General features: G+C 36.5%; 1 protein-coding gene across 7 annotated transcripts in view; it reads right to left on the reverse strand.

Moving 5' to 3' along the window:
* Positions 1-27,187, reverse strand: part of ADGRL3 (adhesion G protein-coupled receptor L3) — a 784,489-nt gene that overhangs the window by 583,942 nt on the left and 173,360 nt on the right. For all 7 annotated transcript variants that reach the window (XM_053607086.1, XM_053607089.1, XM_053607085.1 and 4 more), the window contains exon 2: positions 22,925-22,991. The gene's annotated coding sequence lies outside the window, so the exon portion shown is untranslated. The remainder of the gene's footprint in view (positions 1-22,924; positions 22,992-27,187) is intronic.

Genomic DNA, 27,187 nt, shown 5'->3' on the forward strand with positions numbered 1-27,187 from the left:
TTCCATTGTTGAGATACTTTACTAAGAAGAATATGTTCCAGCTCCATCCATGTAAACATGAAAGAGGTAAAGTCCCCACACCATGGAATATTATGCAAATATACAGTTCTTAATGTGTCACAAAGGTGGAGTGTTTACCCAAAGGCACTGTTGCTCCTGTGAGGTGGGACCTGGAGAGCCCCCTCCCTGTGTGTGTACACAGAGTAAAGGCGGGAGGGGCAGCAAGGAGGTGGTCGGTGTGCCGAGACCACATACCCAAAGAGCCCTCGCCAAAACCCAAACTGGCAGGCCCTTTGCCATGGGTTTCTAACCTAATGCAACTTTCTGGCGTTTGAGAGCCCTTGTTCACAACGCTGGAGGGAAGACGATGACTTCTCTAACTGAGAAGTTTAGAAAAAGAACCTAAAAAATATTCCTCTTAGAAAAGTATCTCAGGAATGGGAAAACAAACTCCAATGTACTCAGTACTACTGTGAAACCAATTTATAATCACTCACGCTTGCATATGAAAAATGAAACACAACTATAGCCCAGGATGAAGGAGGGAAGGGGAGGGAGAGGGGAGAGGAGGGGGCTGGGTTCATAGAGGGAGGGTTAGTACGGGGACCACACCTATGGAGCACATTGCAAGTACAAGTTGGATCTATCAGGTGTAGAACACAAATGTCTTAACGCTGTAATTGGGTAAATGAGGTGAAGTCTAGGTTGATGAGTAGGATGTGAGCACTTCAATTTGTACAAATAATCAACACATCGAATCCCACAATGGCATAAATGTATTCATGATCTATGTACAGATGACTTAATAAAAAAAATAATAATAATAAAAGAAAAGGAACCTGACACCCCTCACTCATCTCTTTTCTGTCTCCCATCTCCAGGAAGCCAGATTTGCAAAGAAAACACAGTGGTGTCACCCTGCCGAGGGAGACCTGGCTGGATTCCACTGTGCTGGAAATTGCCAACTTCTGAGAGGTGATGTCCGGAGCTGCTGCAGCTAATCGCACACGCTATGCTCTCCGACCACTTAAACATTTGTACCTCACCACACCCGCATCTTTATCCTCCTTTCAGCTTGATTAAAACTCAAAGTGGAAAAGTCACTACTTGTTGAACCTTTCAAATCATGTAGATGACAGCGCCGTGCATTCAAAATAGAATGAATCACCACTTATTCAGACCATAAATGAAAATCATGTAGAATGATTATTTTAAAACATAATTTTGAATATATAGCATTTAAGCACTAATTTTTGTCACACAAGTTAACACTGTTTAAAAAAATGAATAAACGGGCCCGGTACGGTGGCTCACAACTGTAATCCTGGAAGGTCCTCACACTCTGGAAGGCTGAGGCATGAGGACTGCTTGAGCTCAGGAGTTAGAGACCAGCCTAAGCAAGAGTGAGACCCGGTCTCTACTAAAAATATTAAAAACTAGTCAGGCATGATGGTGTATGCCTATAGTCCCAGCTACTTGGGAGGCTGAGGCAAGAGGATCGCTTGTGAGCATGGGTCGCAAAAGAAAAAAAAAAAAAGAAAGAAAGAATAAACAACAACCATCTTCTCCATAAAACCCAGAAAATCAAACAGACCATGCTTTGGAAAATTAGATTTTGGAAAAAAATCAGATTAATTTGCCTCATCTTTTTTTTTTTTTTTGGTGTCTTTCCAATTAAGATCATTTCTTCTGCATTGTACAACTGTTGAAAGTCCAAAAGGGAAAAATATTTAATGACACATGAAAATTATTATTTTTTTTGTGATTTTATACTGGTTTAATCTGGTATATGATGCCTTACAAAAATGAAGACGTCCGTGGGCAATTATTAGTCAAGGACAACAAGAAAATGAAAATCACCTATTAAAATTTAAAATCTCTTTCCCTTAAAAGTTACCCATTATCTTGTCAATTCTTTCTTGTTGTTTTTTTTGTAACATAGTCCACGATTTATTCTTACATGTTAAACAATTTCCTGATACGATATGTGACTATTTTCTTAACCGTACGTTACTTTTTTGGCAGCTCTGTGTTGCTTACACTGAGTTCTCCACTAGGGTTACTTACATACATTTCCATTGTTCAAATTTAAGAATACTCTATTTTCAAAAAGCGAATGATGATTTTATATTTACCTTGGCTTTTCAAAATATGTTTTATTCTCATTATGCAATTTATGTAGTTATTTCTGACTCTTAAAAATATTTATGCTACTATGAGCTTCTGTTTTTATATCAAAAAGTGGTTACCTGTTTCCTTGGACTCTGTTTTTCTTGATAGAAATTTTGCCAGGATTTTCCTAATTTAATTAAAAACATCAGTCCATTACAACATAGAGAAATAAATGGATTGTCTATTTGTCCCTGGCTGACTTTCTTTTTTTTTATTAATATTAAATTATAGCTGTGTATATTCATGCGATCATGGGGCACCATACATTGGTTTTATAAACAGTTTGACACATTTTCATCACACTGGTTAACATAGCCTTCCTGGCATTTTCTTAGTTATTGTGTTAAGACATTTATATTCTACATTTACTAAGTGTCACATGTACCCTTGTAAGATGCACCGCAGGTGTAATCCCACCAATCACCCTCCCTCCGCCCACCTCTCCCCTCCCTCCCCTCTCTTTCCCCTTTCCCCATATTCTTAGGTTATAACTGGGTTATAGCTTTCATATGAAAGCCAAAAATTAGCTTCATAGTAGGGCTGAGTACATTGGATACTTTTTCTTCCATTCTTGAGATGCTTTACCAAGAAGAATATGTTCCAGCTCCATCCATGAAAACATGAAAGAGGTAAAGTCTCCATCTTTCTTTAAGACTGCATAATATTCCATGGTGTACATATACCACATGAAAATTATACGAATCTCAAACTTCAATGTCTATTAAAATTGTACTGTTTACATGTCAACTACAGCCATCTTTGCATAACAGTCATAGTGTTGGTGAGTTAGGACCAACCATGTATCCTCCAAGACCTGGTGTTTACTATCTGGCCTTTTACAGGGCCAGATAGTACTGACCCCTCCAACTGATTAATGGCCTGTAAAACGGTGGTTGATGTTAAAGTCTGAAACCCTGTCACTCATCTATGGCTAGATAGTACCAGGCCTGGATGAATCTACACGCTGAGTTTGAACTTATGCCATGGGTGTTTGAACTTTACCAGGACAAATATTACTCTGATTAGCATTTTCTATATTTTGAGATGAAAATGTCAAAAATTATGTCCTTATCTTGACTTATTTTGAACAAAATATCATTAAACCACATGTTCCTTGAAACATATGAACTTAGATAACAAACTTAGGGAAATTAGATCCATAATAGTTGCACAATAAAGCACTGTGGCAATATATTTTAAAACCTCCCGATTTGAGCTTCCCTTTTTGTTCCAAGAGCACAAACATTTCTCAGCTGTGCTTGTTCGTGTATTTATTTGGATGAAACATACTTGGTTTCCATTATACACAAGGTAAATCTCATCTGCTTCTAAAATGAGACAGGACAGTACTATCATGACTTAATGATTACGCTGTCCATTCTTGACGAAAATCTATTTTTCAAAAACACAAATTCTCCAAATACATCCTGTCTACAGCCGCGAGTGATTCTAATTTCTTTTACCATTACAATAGTTTTACAAATCCAGTGTTCTACCTACCTGAATTGTTCAATCTCATTTCTTGCCTAGGATTCCTTTCACGTTGTTGACAAAAATGAATCTAACAAAAATGGACACTTAAATAACTTTCTTACCCCCCAATATTCAACATGGAAGGTTCTAAGCAAACCTCCCAGTACTACAATGCTGTCCACAAACCCAAAACATGTTCAGTGAAAAAATATATATTGATTCCTTCCACTGAGTTGTCATGAAGTTCCTAAGATCAGATTGTGCAGTTATTTTAAAAATGAAATAAAAAATGGATAAGTTTTCAAAATGCAAAATGTAGTATGAAAATAATCCTCTATAACATAATGACCCAGAGCATCCTCCTGAGAGGTATAACAGACGCTCCAGTGTGCTTTTCAGACACGTGACACGCCGCTAAGCAAATGTAATTACGAACAAGGGAGTTGAACTTTTTTTTTTTTTTTTGGTAACTTTAGCTGCCCATATGGAGTATTTTGTTTCACTTCTGGTTTAGTTTCTTCCAATCAAAGACCTCCACTGTAATGCCTTCACACAGGGCTCAGTGTTGCCGTCACCAAGGAAACCATAATTCTGAATGTCCTAACTTGTGCGATTAAAATTTAACACAAAGTAACATTGATGGTTTCCCCCATTGCCACTACCCCCAATATCCAATTCTAATTAGCAGCACAGCAACTGGTTTGGACGGAATAAAGGGCTACGGCTACTATCGCCAGCGATTCACAGGGAACCTCAGCGACAACACATAGGGACGGCTGTCTTTCACAAAGTGCCTGGCTTAAAAGAGGAATTATTTCTAAGTGACTTCTCAGCACCTCCAGAAAACAAAGCATATTATTTTTCTTTTTTTATATAAGAGGTTTTTTTTTTAAAGGTCTGCCGTTATTTCACTTGCCCGGAGGAGGAAGCAAAAGCTTTTAACAATGGTCTGATCTACCAAGGTAATAAATAAAACTAGGTGACATTCCTCAAATCCACTTGTAATAATCATATTCATTTCTATAATGATCGCACTACTCTCTTCCACACGGAATTAAACCTTTCAGATATATTTAATCACAGAGATACAACATATACAAACCTTTTTTATGTAGCTGAGGTTTAAAAATTCAACTGGATCTTTCCCTTTTCTTTTCTTTTTTTTTTTTTTTTTCATGAACTCTCTAGTTGGAGCTGATAAGCTCTCAGGTCTCCGTCAAGGAAATACATGTTCTCTTGCTGATTATTTTGATTTACTGAAAATTATATGATCACAGGGGCACACTTGCTGTGATCATATGGCTTGCTACTCAACACTTCTACTTACAACTAAGAACAAATTTATTGCATTAGCCGACGCAGCATTTTAAATTTGGAAATTATACTCTGCCTTTCCAACTGAACTTCTTATCTATCTCATGGTATGCGAGAGCAAACTTTAGTGACCTTCCTCCTCACTCCCAAAAGAACGAAGCAGATAAAGTGTACAGACCAAGCCAAAAGCATTAAAATATTAAACATTTAGAGGTAAAATGATACCTCAGTCATTAAGTCCAACACTCAATTTTTAGGGTAGAAATTGAGGCCCATGAAGTTTAGAGGGTATCATTAATACATCTAAAACAGAACTGGTCCTAACAGTTTACATGTCCATTTAGTTCTTTTAATCATTCACTATAGACAAGTGACGTTTCTCGGACCATTTGTTAACATCTTTTTTACTTCTCTTAAAAAACAAAAACACTTAGAATAGGGAATATATATATAGATATCAGCATTTGTAAAAAAGATCTTGAAAATTTTAAAAATGAACATGAAAACATGAGACATGGGTAAATGTAGATAATTTTATTCAACAGCATTGTCTGACATACGATTTTATATCATTTAAATTTTTTTTCATGCTGAAAATATTCCATTTTTAAGATGACATCTTTAGCAATAATACAGACTTTACATGTCAGGGATAAACTCATCAGCAGAGCTCTTTACTAACTAGTATTAATTTCTACGGTGTAAAACATCAAAAACAAAATCCCCTATTCCAGAGAGTGTCCCACAGTTCATTTAAATGTTATACATCTTGAATCAAAGTTCCATGCATTAACTAAAGTAAGACCCAGTTTTACTTTAAATGCAATTTTGAGCTTTGAGTCTGACTCCACGGACAATTTCCCATTTCCCTATACTTTCTACTTACAATTAAGGAATTGTCCTGCCCTCTAAATGGTCCATTGAAGACATATTCTAATTAGAATATGGGAATACATTCAAGTAGCCCCAGGGTAAGTTATTCTTTTATTTGCAGTTAGGAAGAATGAAGGAGAGAAAAGGACGGGTGTGTGTGTTTGGTGTGGGTCAGAGGGGAGTCAGGGAGAGGTAATTCTGGAAGGAGAGAAGGAACGTATAAAATAGAAGTGGTGGGAAGAGGGGTAAAAGGGATCCCTTCATTGAGATGTTCTCCCTATCAGGAAGCGTGTGGTGACTTAAGCAGTTATTAGATTTTGAAAGATGCTTTAAATAGGTAAGCTCCTGTTTCTGCAGTATAATTAGGAGGCAAAATACGTGAAAAAAGAAACGGAGAGTGAAAGGGAGAGAAAATCACATGCTGTTCCATAAATGGAGTTGGTGAATTGAAAAATAAGAAAAAAACAGGAAGCTTAAGAGATGGATGGGACAGCGAAATCCAGGGAAGCTCAAGAAGCATGAGATAGGAACATTATTTTACTAAATAATGCCGACTCGGTGAATATTGCCAGGCAGGCCCACAGGAATTAAACTTACCGACCCAAATTTGGCTGAAGACTTTAAATATGAAATTATTCGCCATGTTTAAGCACTGATATAAATAAGAAAAAAGGTAAAGTCACTTATTTCAATGACAAAAATGATGCCATTTACTGTCAACATATTTATAAAGGCTCTTCCTTCTTACACCACGTTTTTTAATGAAGGGTCTACTAAAATCGACTTTAATCTATCAAAAGTCAAAGCAAACATCATTATAATTTTTCTATCTTGAGTGGAAAAGTCTACTTGCTAATAAATTACTTTTTATCACCGTCCTTTCAACTATTTCTTATCCTTAATTTTTGGACATATCGCAAAGGACACAGCAAATTTTCAGGATTGCAATTTTGGGGAGACGGTGTTCAACAATGTTGCTCAGAAGGTAAAGTGAGGCACGTCTACCCGAACTTCCTTTACTATCTCGTCGTTCAGAGTCCAGCCTGCCGAGTGTGATAAACGCTTCAAAAGTAGTATGAAGAATGGCTCCCACTACAGGGTTCAATACAATATTGGTTTACAAAGTGCAGAGTTACTTACTTGTTTAAATTATAGCATGGCCTGGCTCCTCACTGGTCACTTCATTACTCACCCATTTTATTTTTACAACTATACTACATATACACCAGTAGTCTTGAGAGCAAAATACAGAGAAATAGAATATTTCACTTTTATTTTTTTTTAATTTATTTTATTTTATTATTTTTTTATTAAATCATAACTGTATACATTGATATGATCATGGGGCATCATACACTCGCTTCATAGACCCTTTGACACATTTTTATCACAGTGGTTAACATAGCCTTTCCGGCGTTTTCTCAGTTACTGTGCCAAAACATTTACATTCTACATCTACCACTGGGATCACACCTGTGGTGCATCTTACAGGGGTATTTGCGATACTTGGTAGATATAGAATATTTCACTTTTAAACTTTAAAATCTGTCTTTGAAGTAATGACACTTGGTGATAAGAAATTCAACAGACTCCCAGGGAGCCTGAAAAGGCTGATTAATACTGTCAAATTAAATTTACTAGGTGTAGAATATAAATGTCTAAGGACAATCACTAAGAAAATGCCGTGAAGGTTATGTTAACCAGTGTGATGAAAATATTTCCAATTGTATATAAAGCCAGCACATTGTACCCCATGATTACATTAATGTACACAGCTATGATTTAATTTAAAAAAAAGAAGAAGAAGATTAGCTAGTCCCGTGGTTCATCAGATTTTCCTGAGAGTGTTATTCACATGCAGCACTTAGAAAATACAAGGTGCAGAGCAGGACCAGCCTCAGCTGGCATCCCAGGAACACGGGTGTTCTGGCTGCATGGTGCAAAAGGGAGGGGAAAGCTGGTGAGGGAATAGATCAGGGAGCAAACTAAAAACTAACCGAGGGCTGGGCTGGGGGCGCAGAGGCTCACGCCGGTAATCTCAGCACTCTGGGAGGCCGAGGCAGGAGGATCACTTGAGCTCAGGAGTTTGAGCCCACCCTGAGCAAAAGAGAGACACCTCCCCCAATCTCTATTAAAAATAGAAAAAATTAGCTGGGTTTTACAGAGGGCAGCTGTAGTCCCAGTTACTAGAGGCTGAGGCAGGAGAAAAAAAAAAAAAACTGAAGAAGAAAGGGGCTTTCAATTTGCAACTTTCCAGGGAATATGGCAGGCTCTGAAGGAGTGTGGGAAAACTGGACCTCATAAGGTCACCTGCCTCTGCGACTCGTCCACACATCTCCACGGTTGCCCCACTCCCTTCTAAACAGCTTCTCTCTATTTGTTTGAACGCAGGCCAGGCCACGTGAACGAAGGGTAATTCAGCTTAGGTCACATCTGTCCTGTTCCTTGATTGCTTTTTCTGTAAATGCCCGACTTCCTACGATTTTTGTGAAATTCATTTGAACTTCAAAAAGCTTATGAGGGGAGATGAGTGAAAAATGTTTTAACAGCAGGAAAAATGACAGTTCACTGTTTAAAAGTCCTAACTTTATATAATTTTGGAATAATGATAAAGGATTTTAAATTTTGATACTTTTTGAAAAAGTGAACTCCTACAAACTAAATTAACATTATTATCATTGTATATCATAGTAGTCTAGAAAACTAATAATGAGGTATAAAACTGCTGAATCACAATTTCATTCATCTCAGTAGGAATAATAATAATATTTTCCTAACTAGGTTCATTATTTAATAAGTGACATGAAAATACTTTATTATCGTGTCTGGGAAATAATAGACACTCAGGGAATGTCACGTCAATAGAATATAAATTTAGATGTGAGAAGTACCAAAAAGGCCAAGGAAAGAAATATACAAATACACGTTACTAGTGTTAATTTACAACTGAATATATTTGGGTAGATTTATAGTAAATTTATATTAACTACATTAGGCCTTACTAAGAGTAGATTTATAGTAAATTTATATTAACTACATTATGCATTACTGAGAACTACAATAAAGATTTCTCTCCTGGATAAATAAAGCTTAGATGTGACAGAAAAAATGGTGACTGGAAGAGCAGAATTGCATTAGTTAATCATTAGTGTTAAGTCTACTACACAATATATTTTCAGAGATCAAATCCCTTCGAGTGATAAAATGCCAAAGACCTCAATTCAGCTGTAAAGCAAGTAAGATATCTCCCTCGAGATTAACATAAGCAATGTGCTATTACATAACTTGCCATGTATATTCCCACAAGAGTTTAAAAGAATACTCAATGTTGGCTGATTTAAGGCACTATCAAATAAACAATTTCTTCTTTTCTTTAAATGAAGTATTTTATCTTTAGGACTGCAGAAATGGACCAATGTTATACCTCCACTTGCATTCTAAATGCATTAAATATAAACACGCATATGAAAAAATATCTAACAGTTTTATCATTAATTTTGAAATTTGTTACAAACTGACTTTCTGCCACAGCTAAAAATGAAAGACTCTTGGTACTGGAGGATAAGAATGTACAGAAAATGTGTAAGGCCGTGGCTTAAAAGGCACCCCGATGAAAATATTTCAAATCGTATATAAAACCAGCACATTATACCCCCTGATTGCATTAATGTACACAGCTATGATTTAATAAAAAAATAAATAAAAGGCACCCTGTAGGTAGCACTTTATTTTATTTATTGATTGATTTTGCAGGTCAAGGCCCTGCCTCTTTTTATTTTTATTTTTATTTTTTTATTTTTACATATACATGAGTTTATTAGGTTTCCATTTCTTTGCCTTCACAAAATTAAAAAGGCTTAAAATTTAATAACATAACAATATTTAAAATAAGGACTAGAAATAAGAAAAAACTAGAAGCACTTTAAAAATAAATCCTTTCCCTCCTATGATTTCAATTCGGATGTGATTTTCAACTTACGGTCTCAGAACTATAAAACTCCCTGGTTAGGTTGGAGACTCAGCGAGTTCATGATGCCTCGCCTGCCAGCCTGCATTAGCAGAATGTGCTCTCTCAGAACAGACATCAGAGAGGTGTGTGTTACTCTCTGTACACGAACTGTTCAGCTACTCCTCTCCTTATTAATGTTTTCCAAATTGTTTTATAGAAAATTTGCTCTTTGGTATTCTATGAAAGTCCATGCCAGTGAAAACACATTCAGATATCTTATTTTTCTGATCTTTCTCAAATGGGTTGCAATTAGGTATTTTTTAAGTGAAAGTTTTAAATTTTTATAACATTTTGCCGATTATATTCAATGATCGATTAAAGCTCTTATACTTTATTATGTTTATTATGTAAAATTAACACATAAAAGTTGAATATGTTTTAACTACAGCTAGAAAATAGGCCAGAAGAGAGAGAATAGACAGCTGAAATAACGTAAGACAGTGGCGTGAAGTTACACCCAATGATCTGTATAAACTTCGTCCAGGGATAACTTTTCAGAAGCTATATAAGCCATCTATCCAGCGATGGTTTTATAATACATTTCCTCTGCGCTTGTTCTATTATTATTCTTTTCCAAGTTGCTATTATAAGGTATTACTGCTACAATATTGACTCCCAGTCATACAATAAAAAGCATTCATTTTCTCTGGAAATGATACTATGTCCAGAATGAATATCAAACTTTCATTTTCAACTCTACTTATCACTAGATTTTCCAGAAACCAGCAACCTGAAAATAATGCTAATTCAGTGTATTTAATCAGGTATGAAATTAAATTGAAATGAAAAGTGATCTATTTAAAATTTTATATGTGGAATAAGTAACCTCACAAGGAATTCTTCACTGGTGGCTGAGAACACCGAAACACAATTAACCAAACTGTCTACAAAATTTCGTTTCTTCATTCTATTTTACAATGGAGAGTTTTACATGATTATGTATGCATTACCACCAAGTTTCATAAAAATCTAGCCATTCACAATTTTGGCAACCAAACCAACAAACAATTGCTTGCTTCCATTACACTTGTAAGAGGCAATTTGAGAAGATACTCCCCAGGAATTAAATTTTGTGGATAAACATTTTAGCTAATTGCATTATTGTTCTCAGAACATTGAAGGCAGCAGTAAGCCAAACCAAGCAATCCAATTTCTTTCTTTCTTTCTTTTTTCTTTTCTTTTTTTTTAAGCAATCAAATTCTCTTCCACTAACACATTTTAGGAATCAAGAAAAAAATACATCTATTGTATATTAGATGGGTGAGAAAATATGAAAAAAAAAAAACTTTTACTTAAGTGGATAATTGATAATGTTTTAAAGATGAGAAAGTTTGGTTCTTTGGATCAAATAAATTTTTAAAAAGGTATGTATTTCAAAGGCCTATGTAAAAGTTCAATTAAGGGGGTGGTGCCTGTGGCTCAAAGGAGTAGGGCGCTGGCCCCATTTACCAGAGGTGGTGGGTTCAAACCCAGCCCCGGCCAAAAAATAAAAATAAAAGTTCAATGAAGGGAGTTTGCCATTTGAACGTCCATCTCTGATTGCAGCACAGGTGTTTGGAGACAGTTCAAAGAATACTGTAGCCTTCAGTTCCAGCCAGCCATTTAAGGATTTTTATCTGATTGTTATTATCTCGTCTTTAATATGTCTCTTACACACCTACGAGATCTTAATATCACCACAATACCTGTATAATTAGGTCCCTACCCTAACCCTAACCCTAACCCTACTAAATACTGTATATAAAATAGTAATATAAAAGGGGTTCTCTTAATATGTCTTAAATTTCCTCTTAACTTTCTTCATTCAATATTCTATCACTCAGGAAAATTATTTTCCCTCTAAAACAGATTATTCACTATTCTCTAATGAATGATATGGTCTTACCACCATCATTCTCTCTTCTCCCGTAGTAAAATTTCATGCACTACCAATTCTGCACAGCTTTCCCAAGGCCTTTCCTTCAGCATCAAATACTCTTTTGCTCATGTTTCTATTGGAGCACCTGCCATATTACCTCCTGTTTCTGTGTTCCCAGTTACAAGTCCACTTTTCTCCAGGAAAAGGTCACATTATTATTATGAGAATCCACAGGGGGGTTATGTACACCAGATACTAATAAAACATATACTAAGTACTTTTAAAAACTAATTTAAATTAACATGCTTTATTCTACATCCCTCTTCAAGATTTATGACATTCCCTAGCATTTGAAAGATGTGACTTAGTGAAGTAGTATATTCTTCCTTACTCAAACGTAACAAAAAGTGATACTTTGCACCAGGCACACTGAGTCACACCTGTAATCCCAGGACTTGCAGGGTGGAGCAGGAGAATCATTTGAGGTTAGGAGTTTCAAATCAGCCTGAGAAAGAAGGAGACCCTCTCTCTACTAAAATTAGAAAAATGAGCCAAATTGGCAGGTGCCTGTAGTCCCAGCTACTCGGGGACTGGGGCAAGAGGATCACTTGAGCCCAGGAGTTTGTGGTTGCTGTGAGCTATGACACTACAGCACTCTATCCTGGGCAATAGAGTGAGACTCTGTCATTCATAAATAAATCGATAAATAAATGTGATTATTTTTAATCCGTTTCCTCTACTTGTAAGTATATTAGCTTGAAATTGTTCTTTAAAGTGCATATTCACTTTTAAAAATTGATAATTTATCATAAAGTCTGTGGTTCATCACTCAGTAAAGTCACTAATTAAACAAATTATTACCCACATTAGAAATACTGGGAAAATTTTGAAAATATAATTCTCAATAAAATCCTATGAAAATAAAAAGTGAGAATATGAATTTGCATTTACCTATGAACTTACTTAATCTAATTTACATCTAGAATTGTTTAAGATATTGAACTTGTGAAAAATATCAGAGAAATTATTGATTCTGTAATATTCAAACTTTCTGGATTATTAAACATGTACATATCTCAGACTTTGGACAGAGTATATTAAACAAACAAGCTCACTACCTTTTTCTTCTTAGTGATCCAAGATCATTATAGAATTGTGTAAGCATCATTTTTTTTTTTTTAAAGAATAACAAGGTACTTTTGAATAATCAAGTGCTACCCTCACTAATTGGACAAATGAGAATACTACGATCCAGGGAGATTATACGACATGCCCTGGGTCTCAGCGCACATTTAATGGCAAGACTGGCCCCAGAGTGAAGGGAACCTTGGCCAGGGATCTTCCTAATAAAAACGACATTTGCAAACTGTGAAAAACTCACGTGTGCTTAGACACGCACAGAAACTGCGCTCTGACGTATACAGGATCTAGCCCGAAATACTTACTCATTTTTATGACAAATTTTATTATTTATTTGATCCCTATCTGTACCACCCAATGTCAGATTCATGTTTAATTTTTAGTAATTCTATTCTTTTATAATTTGGTGATTTCAATCTGCAAGGTCTTGTCTACTAGAGACCAAGTTTGTTACAGGTTTGTGAGGTGTCTTATCACTAGGGGTCTTTTCCATGTAAAACCTGGCATCCGCTTTGGTTAGGATAAAACAACTGAACAGTGTCTGTAGTACTAAGAACAATTTTGCCAAGGGAGGCAAAATTATAAAAGTATCGTTTTGCCCTTGGAAGAAATGATGTTCATACCTGAATTAAAAGACCCTCCTATAAAAAGAGATAGAGCCAAATTCAGGACAGTGTTTTAAAAAATATCAAAACCCAGTATTTGAAAAAGATAAAAGTTTCTGCCTACCATCGTCTATAGAATAACAATGGCACCTTAAAGAAAAAAATATAGAAACAGGAACAAAAATGAATAATAGAAATAAAACTTAGAAATAGTAAAAGTCAATGTCTAGATTTACCATATGACACACTGATCCCACACGTGGGTATTGGACCTATGGTGATGAAAACTTATGAACAGATACACATGTGTGTGTTTACACACAGACACACACACAGACACACAGACACACACACAGATACACAGACACACAGACACACACACAGACACACACACAGACACACACAGACACACACAGACACACACATAGACACAGACACACACAGACACACACACACAGACACACACACACACAGACACAGACACACACAGACACACACACAGATGGACACACACACAGACACATACAGACAGACACACACACAGACACACAGATGGACACACAGACACACAGACGGACACACACACAGACACAGACACACAGACGGACACACACACACAGACACACAGACACACAGACGGACACACACAGACACATAGACACACACAGACACACACAGACACATAGACACAGACACACACACAGACACATAGACACAGACACACACACAGACACACACAGACACACACACAGACACACAGACACATACACACTGCATCAATGTTCATGAGAACTTTATTCATTATCACCAAAGGTTAGCGACAGTGCAAATGTTGTTCAATAAGTGGATGAATACACTACTTATTGGTGACGTAGCCAAACAATGGAATACGACTCAGCAATAAGGACGGAAAGAATTACTGATGCAGTCAACAGTAAGGATGAACCTAAGGGCATTAGGCAGAGAGAAGTCCGTCTCGAAAGGCTACATACATTAATAAGATTTGCTTATACAACTTTCTGACTCTTTAGAGACAGGGTTGCTAGGAGTCAGAGGCGGAATTTGAATATAAAAGGGCAGCATGAGGAAATGTTTAGGCGATAAAACTGTCTCCTAATTGTGGGGAACATTACACAATTCTACACAGGTCTTACCTTCCTTTTCAATTTTACAAAGAACACAAAACAATGCCAACAAAAAATATTAAGCATAGAAAGAAAGGCCACAGAGTTGCAAGGGTTTGTGTACCTATAAGTTAAAATGTATCAAACATTTACAAAAGATCATTTTAAATAAATGTTCTCAATTTAAAAACATCATAATTATATCCCCTTCCCACAAGAAAACAAAAAAATCAATAGCTAAGAATGTACTATTTTCTTCAAAGAAACAAAACAAGATTCTATCAATATTTATAGCTCAGGACGGTTCTCACGCTACTCAAGACAGCATCCCCAATTCAGGCAGAAACAGGCAGTCTTTTGTAGACCATCATAATATTTTTTCAATGCCATGGATTAGAGGTGGCAGTGATAAGATAATAAAAAGAAAATAATATAAGAAATATAAAAAAGAAATCAATATTAAAAGGAGCTGGTTAATGACAAGGGTTAGAACACACAACTTTGACTGAAATGCTGCTAGTTCAGGATTTACCCATAAAAATAATAAGAAATGGTGAGTGGCGCCTGTGGCTCAGTGGGCCTGGTGCCAGCCCCATATACTGAGGGTGGTGGGTTCAAACCCAGCCCCTGCCAAACTACAACAACAAAAATAAAATAGCCGGGCGTTGTGGAGGGAGCCTGTAGTCTCAGATACTCGGGAGGCTGAGACAAGAGAATCGCCTGGGCCCAGGAGTTGGAGGTTGCTGTGAGCTGTGATGCCACAGCACTCTATCAAGGGCAATAAAATGAAACTCTGTCTCTACAATAATAATAATAATAATGATGATGATAAGTAATGGACAGTTAACACCAAAATGAGTATGTGTCCATTTTATAATGTAAAAATCTAATAATATTTATTTTAAAATGATGAAGTTGTAGTCATTTTTAATATGTAGTTATTTTAAAACCTAAGTTTTAACCAAAAGGTGTAGTGAGAAAAGCTATGCCCACCAAAAATGACTGATCAGTCATTGGTTATGACTTCAGCAACCTTTTCTGTTGAAAATGGGTTTTATATTTGGGTTGCTGGGAAAAAAACATTATTGTTGGTTTGTATAAACGCCCTGGATTAAGTAGTAGCTGATGACGTTGGCTTTGCTCCACCGCCTGGCAGGAATCATTCAAACGCCAGACTTACCTTTACGCTGCTTTTCAAAGGTCGCCGTTTACACATGTAAATTCTGAAGGGCACTAACTGTATACAGCTGACAGATTCTGACAGCGACTATATCCCAAGAATGGCATAGCAGGAATGGCTGTCTGAATAATTAACGTGTTTTTACTCTGCCCATAGCCAGTTTTTACAACATGCACTTTCTGACTGTGGTTTTGAAATTAATTACAAAATGTAATTTCAGAGCAAACCGAAACATTTTTAAAATGTCTATAAATAAAAGGGTAACAAAGGAATGAGATTAATGACCTTCAGTGTACGGGGTTGTATTTGTAGAATCGCTCCTACCTATAGATGGAAATGGCCTTCTATCTGTGGATGTGCCTCTGCCAAAATTCAAACACTATCATTTTTGTAATGAAATTACACCTTCGCTTCTATATATTTAAAAAAATACACAAAGAACTCTGCTCCCTACACAGCTCAGCGAAAAACACCCACTTCAACAGGATTTTCAGTTTCAAATCTGAGATTCATCTTTGCTTCTATTTTTCTCTCACTAGTCAAATGCAATCAGTCACGCTAAGACCTGTCAATTTTACCTTCTAAATATTCTCAAATGTGTCACACCCACATTCTCCCCACGGTTATGGCTTAAACTGGAAAATCCTTATACTTCACCTGAATTACTGCAAAAACTTCTCAATCTACCTGCTTCTACTCACATAGTCATCCAAGGTACTTCTAGAATTATCATCGTCATATACAAATCCAAGAGCAAAACCATACAACATAAAATATAAATTAAAAGGAAGCATAAAGTCAAAATATTTACAATATGTGAACTAATGGTAAGAGGCAATAAAATTGTGTGTAATGTGATGATGAATGTTCTAGAGAGGGGAACAGTGGGTTCTCCTAGAAAGTTTCAATTTCCTTGAGGAAAGCTCAAGGAAGGTCTTGATATTTAAAGTCTAGGAAACAAGCCGTGTGAGTAACTAGGAAAACTGTAATTTGGAAGTGAGACCAAGAAGGCTGGAGCTCTGAGACAGAGTAGCCTACTGTGGGCAACCTGAGGCCAGGGCAGGCTGGGAGGAGGGGAGGTAGCAGATGGGAGGAGGGGAGGTTGCAGGTGCCTCATGGCTGCACAAGGGAAAAAGAGGATCAGAGAAAACAGTTATAATTATATAATTATCCAGGCAGGAAGAGAATGTGATTCGGACCATGTAACCAGACGGAAGCTGCTGATGGGGGTCCACTGTGTGAGAAAGATAATTTAAGAAGTAATTCAAGGAACTGGACGAATGGAGCCATTTACCAAAACTTGAGTGAGAATCATACCGCTGTGTAGGGCTTATTACTTTAACAACTTTGATCTGACCCTATGTGCTGAAATACCTCGAAGAAGTCATTTACTAAGGAACATACACCTTCTCCAGTACAGTTTTCCCATTGAGGGTCAATAAATTGTGGTGCATTTTACACACATTTACATAGTGCCTAAGACAGACAAGGTTCTAAATCCATGTGACAGATGATACTATTAACCTTATTATTATACAGGTGAGCAAACTGAAGCGGAAAGAGAAGAAAAGAAATGCCTGAGGTCATGTATCGGGTCCGTCTTCAATATTTGAGCTCTTTATTTCTCCTCACTTATTTTCTGTGTTTTATTATTAAAATAGAATCAAGAGGTTCCTGGGGCCGACAGTGGGGGAGGGAAGAATGGGTAACGGTGATGTTCTGGATCTTATTTTTGGTGGTATTTACACAACTCTATCAAAACAGAACTATACATTGAAACACTGAGTTTGAGATATGCAAAAAAGATATCAATAAAAGTATGATCCTTTTTAAAAAGTACAATCTAGCAAATATCTTAAATTGACACGTTTCAAACATGCATATTCTGTCCAAATGAAAAGTGAATTTTTCACACTACATACATTGTCCAGATACATTTCTTTTCCAATTAAAGCAATGTTTTTTACGTCCTCTTCCTACAGTGTCATTTTTCTCGTGCGGTTTCATCATTTGTACCACAGCAGGAAGAGCTAGGTTTTCTCCAACCACTGTGCCTCTCCTTTGCAGGAAATCTCATATAGAGCTTCTAAAGATTTATCATGAAGTTTAGCCAAAATTTATAAATTGCAAAATTGAGCATGATTTTAAAGACTGCTGAAAAAAACAGAGAGATTCTACATGTATGTATTAGGTGTTATTATAATACAAATCTCGCTGTTCATGTCACTGTGTACGATCATTAACTTACATCTCAAAAAAATATATATTCTTAGGACAAGTTGGGATATAAGACACAAATCTGTATTTCATACTCTTCTTGATAATTTTAAATTGTTGGCTCGCTCCTTAATAAAACTGAGGAGAGTATCAAGGTTTCCCACATATAATGAAACTGAAAAATAATCTGTAATAAAGATAAAATGCCAGCTGTTGTTTTTGCTTTTTGTTGAGTTGTGCATATGTTACTAATACGATCTTCATTTCACAATTTTTATGTAAGACTACATAGAAGCAATTGTCCAAATGTGTGGACTAGTACATTAAAAATGCCAATGACTCCATACATTCACCTAACCAAATACATATAACATTAGTGCATTAAAAGACTCCCCCTAAAAACCACCACTTGTCAAAATCAAGTCAAGATTTGACAACCAATAAGATGACTGCAGTCAAAATAATGAACAGTAACAACGTTTGGCAAGAATACAGAAAAATTAGAACGCTCATACACCTGGAGTCAAAATGTAAAATGGGGCAGGCACCTTGGAAAACAGTTCAGTAGTTCCTCAAAAGGCTAAACGTACAGCTACCATAGTGCCCAGCAATTTCACCCCTAGGGATGGACCCAAGAGCATTGAAACGTATGTGCCTGCACAAAAATTTAGACACAAATCTCCATCACAATTAAGAAGAGTGGAAAAAAAAAAGAACTCAATTATCCATCAGCTGATAAATAGGCCAAATGTGACATATGTATATGAAGGAATATTATTCAGCCATAAAAGGAAATAATTCCTGCTGTGACAGGGATGAAAATTGAAAACACACTAAGTGAAAAAGCCAGATATAAGAGGCCAAAGACATGATTCCATTGTAGGGTAAGTCCACACAAATGGGAAATAGGTTCGTGGGTATTGGAGGGCGAAGTGAGGGGGGAAAAGAAAAGTCACTGCTATAATGGATATAAAGTTTCTTTACGTGATGATAAAAAATTCTGAAATTAGAGTGGTGATAGTTGTACAACTGTGAACACTACAGGGCAGTGAATTTATGGCATATGTGTTATTTCTGAATTAAAATAGTAGAAAACATGTGCACTAGCCATTCATCATGGCAAAAATCCCTAATTTCTCTAGAAACTTCATATTTGGGAACTGTCGCAGTCATTAGAATAAGTATTATTAAGCTTTAATTCTTTCTGATATTTCTTTATGACATTAAATCCGAGGAGTGAGTGTCTGAAACCTTAGTCCCACATCTCTGTGGATACTTTTCAGCCCTCTGGAGATATCCAGGCTAGAAAATTAAGGTTGAGTATAGCGGATGCAATGGTTCATGGGATATCCCAGCCTATCATACCCCGTTCACCCCCCATCGCTGCCTACCCCGTGTTATCCTTCACCCACACGTGAAATACCAGTTTTCCAGTAGCCATCTGTTGCTCTACGATGCAAACTTTCACAGGGCAGTGTGTAGGCTAAGAATGAACAATCTCACCATCCCTGTTCCAGCAACTCCTCAGGATTTCATAGCTTCTGGGAAGGTTTCAGAGCCTTCAGCAAAAGTGAACTGTGCTCATGTACCCTCCTTAGTGGTTTATCAGAGACTCTTACAAAATATGCACAGTTGGGTCGGCGCCTGTGGCTCAAAGGAGTAGGGCACCGGCCCTTAACCCAGAGGTGGCAGGTTCAAATGCAGCCCCTGGCGGAAACTGCAAAAGAAGAAAAAAAAAATGCACAATTGCATCTATGGGGCTTCCTCTTTCCCACAGCTTTTAGTATCTCCAGAACAAGCATATCTAAATCTGCTCGGATTAATTTTTTTCTTTTTTTGAGACAGAGTCTCACTTTGTCGCCCTCAATCCCTCAATAGAGTGTCATGGCATCTTAGTTCACAGCAATCTCAAACTCTTGGACTCAAGCAATCGTCTTTCCTCAGCCTCCCAAGTAGCTGGAACTACAGGTGCCCAGCACAATACCCAGCTCTTGCTCAGGCTGGTCCCAAACTCCTGAGCTCAAGTAACCCACCAACATCAGCCTTCTACACTGCTAGGATTATAAGAGTGAGCCACCAGGCCCGCCCTGGAAAATTACAGAAAAAAAAAGAATGATTGAATGGGCATGTTTTTGGTTATTTATAGATTTAACTAACATTAAGTACCAAGTAAATTATTTCATATTCAACACAGAATAATGTTTATAGAATGGAGTTGTTACTGTATAAATGAGGTAATAAACAAACAATTCAATTATATCTGTTCTGAAATTCAGGATAACATTACTTATTTGCATATGTGAATGAACGTGGAGAAAACAGTAGCCAAGAAATTACAGATGAAAGATTCAATCATATCTCTGCTTTAAAATAGGAATAATAGACTCTCACTGGATTAAAGATTTAAACTTAAGACATGAAACTATAAAAATACTAGAAGAGAGTGCAGGGAAGAAATTGGTCTGGGCGAGTATTTTATAAGGAGGACCCCCTGGGCAATTGAAGCAGCTTCAAAAATACACTACTGGGACCTGATCAAACTAAAAAGCTTCTGCACAGCCAAGAACACAGTAAGTAAAGCAAGCAAACAGCCCTCAGAATGGGAGAAGATATTTGCAGGTTGTGTCTCCGACAAAGGTTTAATAACCAGAATCCACAGAGAACTCAAACGTATAAGCAAGAAAAAAACAAAGACGATGATCCCATCGCAGGCTGGGCAAGGGAGTTGAAGAGAAACTTTTCTGAAGAAGACAGGTGCACGGCCTTCAGACATATGAAAAAATGCTCATCATCTTTAATCATCAGAGAAATGCAAATTGAAACTACTTTGAGATATTATCTAACTCCAGTAAGATTAGCCCATATCACAAAATCCCAAGACCAGAGATGTTGGTGTGGATGTGGAGAAAAGGGAACACTTCTATACTGCTGGTGGGAATGCAAATTAATACATTCCTTTTGGAAAGATGTTTGGGGAACACTTAGAGATCTAAAAATAGATCTGCCATTCAATCCTATAATTCCTCTACTAGGCATATACCCAGAAGACCACAAATCACATTATAACAAAGATATTTGTACCAGAATGTTTATTGCAGCCCAATTCACAATTGCTAAGTCATGGAAAAAGCCCAAGTGCCCATCAATCCACGAATGGATTAATAAATTGTGGTACATGTACACCATGGAATGTTATGCAGTCTTAAAGAAAGATGGAGACTTTACCTCTTTCATGTTTACATGGATGGAGCTGGAACATATTCTTCTTAGTAAAGTATCTCAAGAATGGAAGAAAAAGTATCCAATGTACTCAGCCCTACTATGAAATTAATTTATGGCTTTCACATGAAAGCTATAACCCAGCCATAACCCAAGAATAGGGGGAAGGGAGAGAGGGAGGGGAGGGAGGGGGGAGGTGGGCAGAGGGAGGGGGATTGGTGGGATTACACCTGTGGTGCATCTTACAAGGGTAGATGTGAAACTTAGTAAATGTAGAATATAAATGTCTTAGCACAATAACTAAGAAAATGCCAGGAAGGCAATGTTAACCAGTGTGATGAAAATGTGTCAAACGGTCTATAAAACCAGTGTATGGTGCCCCATGATGGCATTAATGTACACAGCTATGATTTAATAATAAAAAAAAGAAAGTAGGAATAATACATACGGCTTGCATACAAGAATCAATATGGAAAAGTAAGCAATGACAAAGAAATTAAGGCAAAACTGTGCAAAAGATGAAATATCAATGAAAAATATAGTGCCTTTAAAAGTGCAATATTTTTATAGTTTTAAGAAATTCATTACTTTTAAAGCACAAAAATAATACAGAAACTATGAAAATGTAATGATAGTGAATTACGGCACAGATCATTTATATCAACAATACAAAATAAAATGAACAGAACTCATCTTGATAGGAAGAATAAGAAACTTGATTCTTCAATTTTAGGCTTATTGTTATAATACTCTATATGATAGAATTTACAAAGTCACTATACAGGAATTACTTTGAAGATGACTTGAAATTTCTATTTTACTGTTGATGGAGTAAATATAAAAAGTTGCTTATACTTCTAAAATTTGCTTGGGAAGATGTAAATATTAATATATGTGCTATCTTATGATTTTATTCCTTGAAATATTTTATATTGTAGTCCCTAAATACATTTGTGATGAAAATACCTTTGAAAATAATTCGCACGGTATTACTAATCTTGCTTATATAAAATATTTTATTTCCTAATGTTCACATTTGCCATTATGCGTATGTTTTCAAAAAAAACAGAATGAGTTAAACAAAAATGACTTTAATATACTGTGTTGGTGTCTACGTACCAGCTTGGTTTTTTGTATTAGTTAAGAAAGTAAAATAACATATGTGCCTTTCCACCAAAAATGTAAGGAGCTATGGAAACTATTTATGATTAGTACATTTATTTTTCACATAGCTGGAGTATATTTCCTCATAACAACAAATATTTTGAAGTATAGCATTAATAACTTATTCACAAAAATACCAATGTAGTTTCTAAAATTACAAAATTCCATTTTAGTAACAGATTGCAATATGCTGAATTTTCAATATGATAACGCAGGTAAAGGCACCCGCTACTTTTAAAATAAATATACTTTAATAATTTTTTTTTTTTTTTTGTAGAGACAGAGTCTCACTTTACCACCCTCGGGTAGAGTGCCGTGGTGTCACACGGCTCACAGTAACCTCTAATTCTTGGGCTTAAGCGATTCTCTTGCCTCAGCCTCCTGAGCTGGGACTACAGGCGCCCACCACAACGCCTGGCTATTTTTTTTTTTTTTGTTGCAGTCTGGCCGGGGCCGGGCTTGAACCCGCCACCGTTGGCATATGGGACCGGCGCCTTACCGACTGAGCCACAGGCGCCGCCCCTACTTTAATAATTTTTAAAATAACATGATTGGCAACTATTATCCATTTATTACCTTAATTTGCTCTTCAACTGCTAAAAATCCATGTTTTTTATCCTGCAATCGACGGAATTAAACATTTCTGGAAAAAAAAAGAAAGAAAGATTCAATTAAATGAGAAACAAACTACGTATGTATTTCCTGGCTACAGCTGTAGGAATATTGGCTAGTCTTTCTTACTCCTTGCTAAGTCTATTTTTTCCCACAAAATGTTTGCGATATCACAACAGGGTATGATATAAAGAGGAAAGTTAGGGAAATATGACATATCTTCCTGCACCTTCTATTAATAATTTACTATAATGTTCCCTGGGAAAGTTAATACATTTGGTAGATAGAAAATTTAAATATTTTCCTAATTAAAACAATACGTGTTAGTAATATTAATTCTATAATTTCCAAGAAATTTCCTGTCTTTTGGCAATAGACACTTCTGGCTCACATACTGGGTTTCTGACTTATCACTCTTTTATTAATGTAACTGCCATAGTAAAAAAAAAAAAAAAAAAACTGAAAAAAGCCTTAATAGATCTTGCTACGTAATCATACACACACACACATACATGCTACACTCTTTAAATATTTATGTATACATGCAGGAACTCTGTAATTAAAATAATTTATATACATTTGGATTTTTTTTTTTTGGTTTTTGGCCGGGCTGGGTTTGAACCCGCCACCTCTGGCATACGGGACCGGGCCCTGCTCCTTGAGCCACAGGCACCGCCCTGCATTTGGATTTTTTAAAAAATTAGAAAGGAATAAACAAAAAATAAAAATATACTTAAATGATAGGTGTATAAGGGTATTTTGGTCTTCGTTTTCTAAATCACCAAAGTATTTTTATTTCTTTTTTTATTAAGCTAATAATCAACATGTCAGACTTTTTATTTCCCCAAAAGAATAGCATCCCGAAAGTCCTTTTCTGGGGGGATTTAACTTGTACTGGTCGTATCAATTTCTGAACGTTCTAGTAAGTCTATTTAAAAGCTTTACACCAGCATCAGTTGTTTTAGTTAATTATCATTATATTTAGTATTTATTATGTTATTAGTGTGATGCTATCAGAAGGTTAAGTAACTACATATTACCAAATGATGTGAAAATTCATTATCTATTATAAAATGTAGTCCCCACACAGATAAGAAATTAGATAGGGAGGGTGGCGCCTGTGGCTCAGTCAGTAAGGCACCGGCCCCATATACTGAAGGTGGCGGGTTCAAACCCGGCCCCGGTCAAACTGCAACCAAAAAATAGCCGGGCTTTGCGGCGGGCGCCTGTAGTCCCAGCTACTCGGGAGGCTGAGGCAAGATAATCGCTTAAGCCCAGGAGTTGGAGGTTGCTGTGAGCTGTGTGAGGCCACAGCACTCTACAGAGGGCCATAAAGTGAGACTCTGTCTCGACAGAAAAAAAAAAAAAAAGAAATTAGATACGGAGAAAAAATTCGATAACAAAATACAAATTGAGTTCTCTTTTACAAAATTGCTACTGATTAAAATCAGATATACTATAACATAATAGAAAACACATCAGCAGATACTAGTCACTAATAAAAGTATTACATTTTATTTGATAATTTTAAAATATTAAAGTCATGAAGCTCACTTTTCAAGTGAGTGTTCACCCACGTTTGGCCACTGAGTGAGGTTTTATCCCACAAACACAATCTGAGTCCATATTTGAATGGCAGACTGGACTGTTTGGACACATAACCAAAAACAATCTTTCACTCAACTGCTGGAATTTCCCTGTACAACCATTCTTTCCACACATCAAGAATGTTCTTTCAATAATTACTGACTGTTGGGCGCCATAGCAAAATGGTTAGAGCACCGGCCCCGTGCACTGCGGCCCCGTGCACTGGGGCTGGGGCCTAATAAATAAAAAAAATTACTGTTTACACAGGTTTCTTTTCCCCAAGGTGTATACAATTATGGGTAATAACAGAACAGGCTTTCCTGCAAATATCAGTACCTTTAGAGGTTTGTTCCTACAATCTGGGAAAAACATTGCGACAGCCACGCTTGACTAATTCCAGTTTTCCCTCATCACAAACCCACTTCCTCATGGGCACAACCAGTTCTCCCTGCTGCCTGCAGAGCCCTCCACAGATTTCTCTCCTTTGTTGAACACTACCTGTAATATGAATTGCTTGAGAACAGAAGCTGCGACTTCTTCCATTTCTATCAGCTCTTCCTAAAATATCAAGCCCCTACCAGGTCCTCCAAACCCTGACTGGGTAAATATAATATCTATATTTTTTTAATTAATACAAACTAAAACTTACTTACTGGAAACTGTCTGTATTGGCCTCACATAAATGGAGACCAAACAAAACAAAATAAAACAACCCCCCCCCAAAAAAAAATGCACCATGTTATGTGTCCGAATTTGCTTATATTGCTACTTTTATAGTTTTTTGTTTTGTTTTGTTTTTTTCCTTTTCTGTAGATAAGAACAGAGAAGGGCAACATACAGTTGCCGAGTTGAACTTGGCACTTTACTCAATTACAGCCACTTTAAACACTTGAGAGTCAGCAGACAATTCAGACCAAGGACAAGCTCACAGGCAGCCACTCAGCCTGCTAATGAGAAGGGGGCCAGGAGACAGGGAAACAAGACAAAGGGGGGGGCGGGAGCCTGAGGGAAAAGGGAACCCGAAAGGAAATGGAGAAGGGCAGGGAAACCTAATAAATGACACTGCTCTATCAGAATAGAGCAAGAAGGCTGAATTTCCTTGCTAATCAATAAACTCGTTCTAAAGGGGATTTTTTTAAAGGAGCTACTAGAAATATTTTTGAGCAATATAACTACTTAGAGGGAAAGCTCTAGCCAAAGACATAAAAATGTGACATGCTTTGGATGAAAGTGGAAACATATATGTTCATAATTTTCATTCCTTTATAATTCTATATAGTTTGGGCAGCTCCTGTGGCTCCGAGTAGGGTGCCAGCCCCATATACTGGAGGCAGCGGGTTCAAACCCAGCCCCGGCCCCACCTCCCCCCAAAATTATAATTCTATACAGTGCAAAAGCAATGAACTAAAAATTATTGAAATCTTGAACATTGTTTGGAAACACTCTGAGTCTGAACACTAGATTGTTATAATTAAAGTTAAATGTATGCTTTACATCAAACCTTGTAAAGCCATCACATATAGAAGACATCAAAAGTGGAAAATAATAAAAATAAAGTCCAATTCGCCAATTAGAATGACCAAAAAAATGGGACTAGACAATCCATATTGAGTGTTCAAGGGAAATCTTCTAATCCTGAGATAGCATGTTTAGAAAGCTGAGAACATCACTCACTCATCATAGTTACCCCATCCCAGACAGCACAGTGGTTCACCCCCTAATACAGTTCCTCATGTGGTGGTGACCCCAACCATAAAATAATTTTTGCTGCTACTTCATAACTATAATTTTGCTACTGTTTTGAATCATAATGTAAATGTCTGATATGTAGGAGACCCCCCAGAGGGATCGTGACCCACAGGTTAAGAAGTGCTACAGATAATATGAATTCAAGAGTGAAATGAACAGGTAAAAAATACCACTCACAGAGCTTACCCTGCATTCTAGGTGCGGAATGGTAAGGAAAGAGAGAGAAAATGTGTCTGATATATACACACATTATTTACAACATATATCACATAGTATTATATACCACATACATAGATGACATCCATATATTGTATATTTGTGTATAATCAAAAAGTAAAATTCTTACTTTGTGATATACATAATACTTTGTGATTCTTACTATGATATACATATATTATATATTTGTGTATAAACAAAAAGTAAAATTCTTACTGTTTTAAACACCCTATTTATATTCTCATTGAACCTTTAAGAAATTCTCTGAACTTGCTATGGATATTATACGCTTTATTTTATATTCAAACATGTTAAAACACTAGGTAACAAAGCCAGAATTTGAATGCAAGAAGTTCAAATTCAAAGTCGACACACTCAACACTCTCAAATAACATTGTATTGGTTTTACTTCCCAGGTTTGTGAATGAAATGTTTATAATGAAAAAACAGAAGAGAAGCTTCTTTTAATCAATTCTTCAGAAAATAATCACCTAAGAATTTCATGACACTGATTAACATCAAAAGACACCTGCATATTTTTGATATTTTAGTGGGATTCTAGGAAACCTCACCAAAAATGAGTGTGGGGTTAAAATGAAATTTTACTGTGTTTTCTCAGCTCAGTGACATTAATTCCACGATTACACCACATTACCCACGGAACTGTCCAGTAAA

The sequence above is a fragment of the Nycticebus coucang genome, chromosome 10, assembly GCF_027406575.1.
Source record: "Nycticebus coucang isolate mNycCou1 chromosome 10, mNycCou1.pri, whole genome shotgun sequence".
Taxonomy (NCBI): Eukaryota; Metazoa; Chordata; class Mammalia; order Primates; family Lorisidae; genus Nycticebus; species Nycticebus coucang.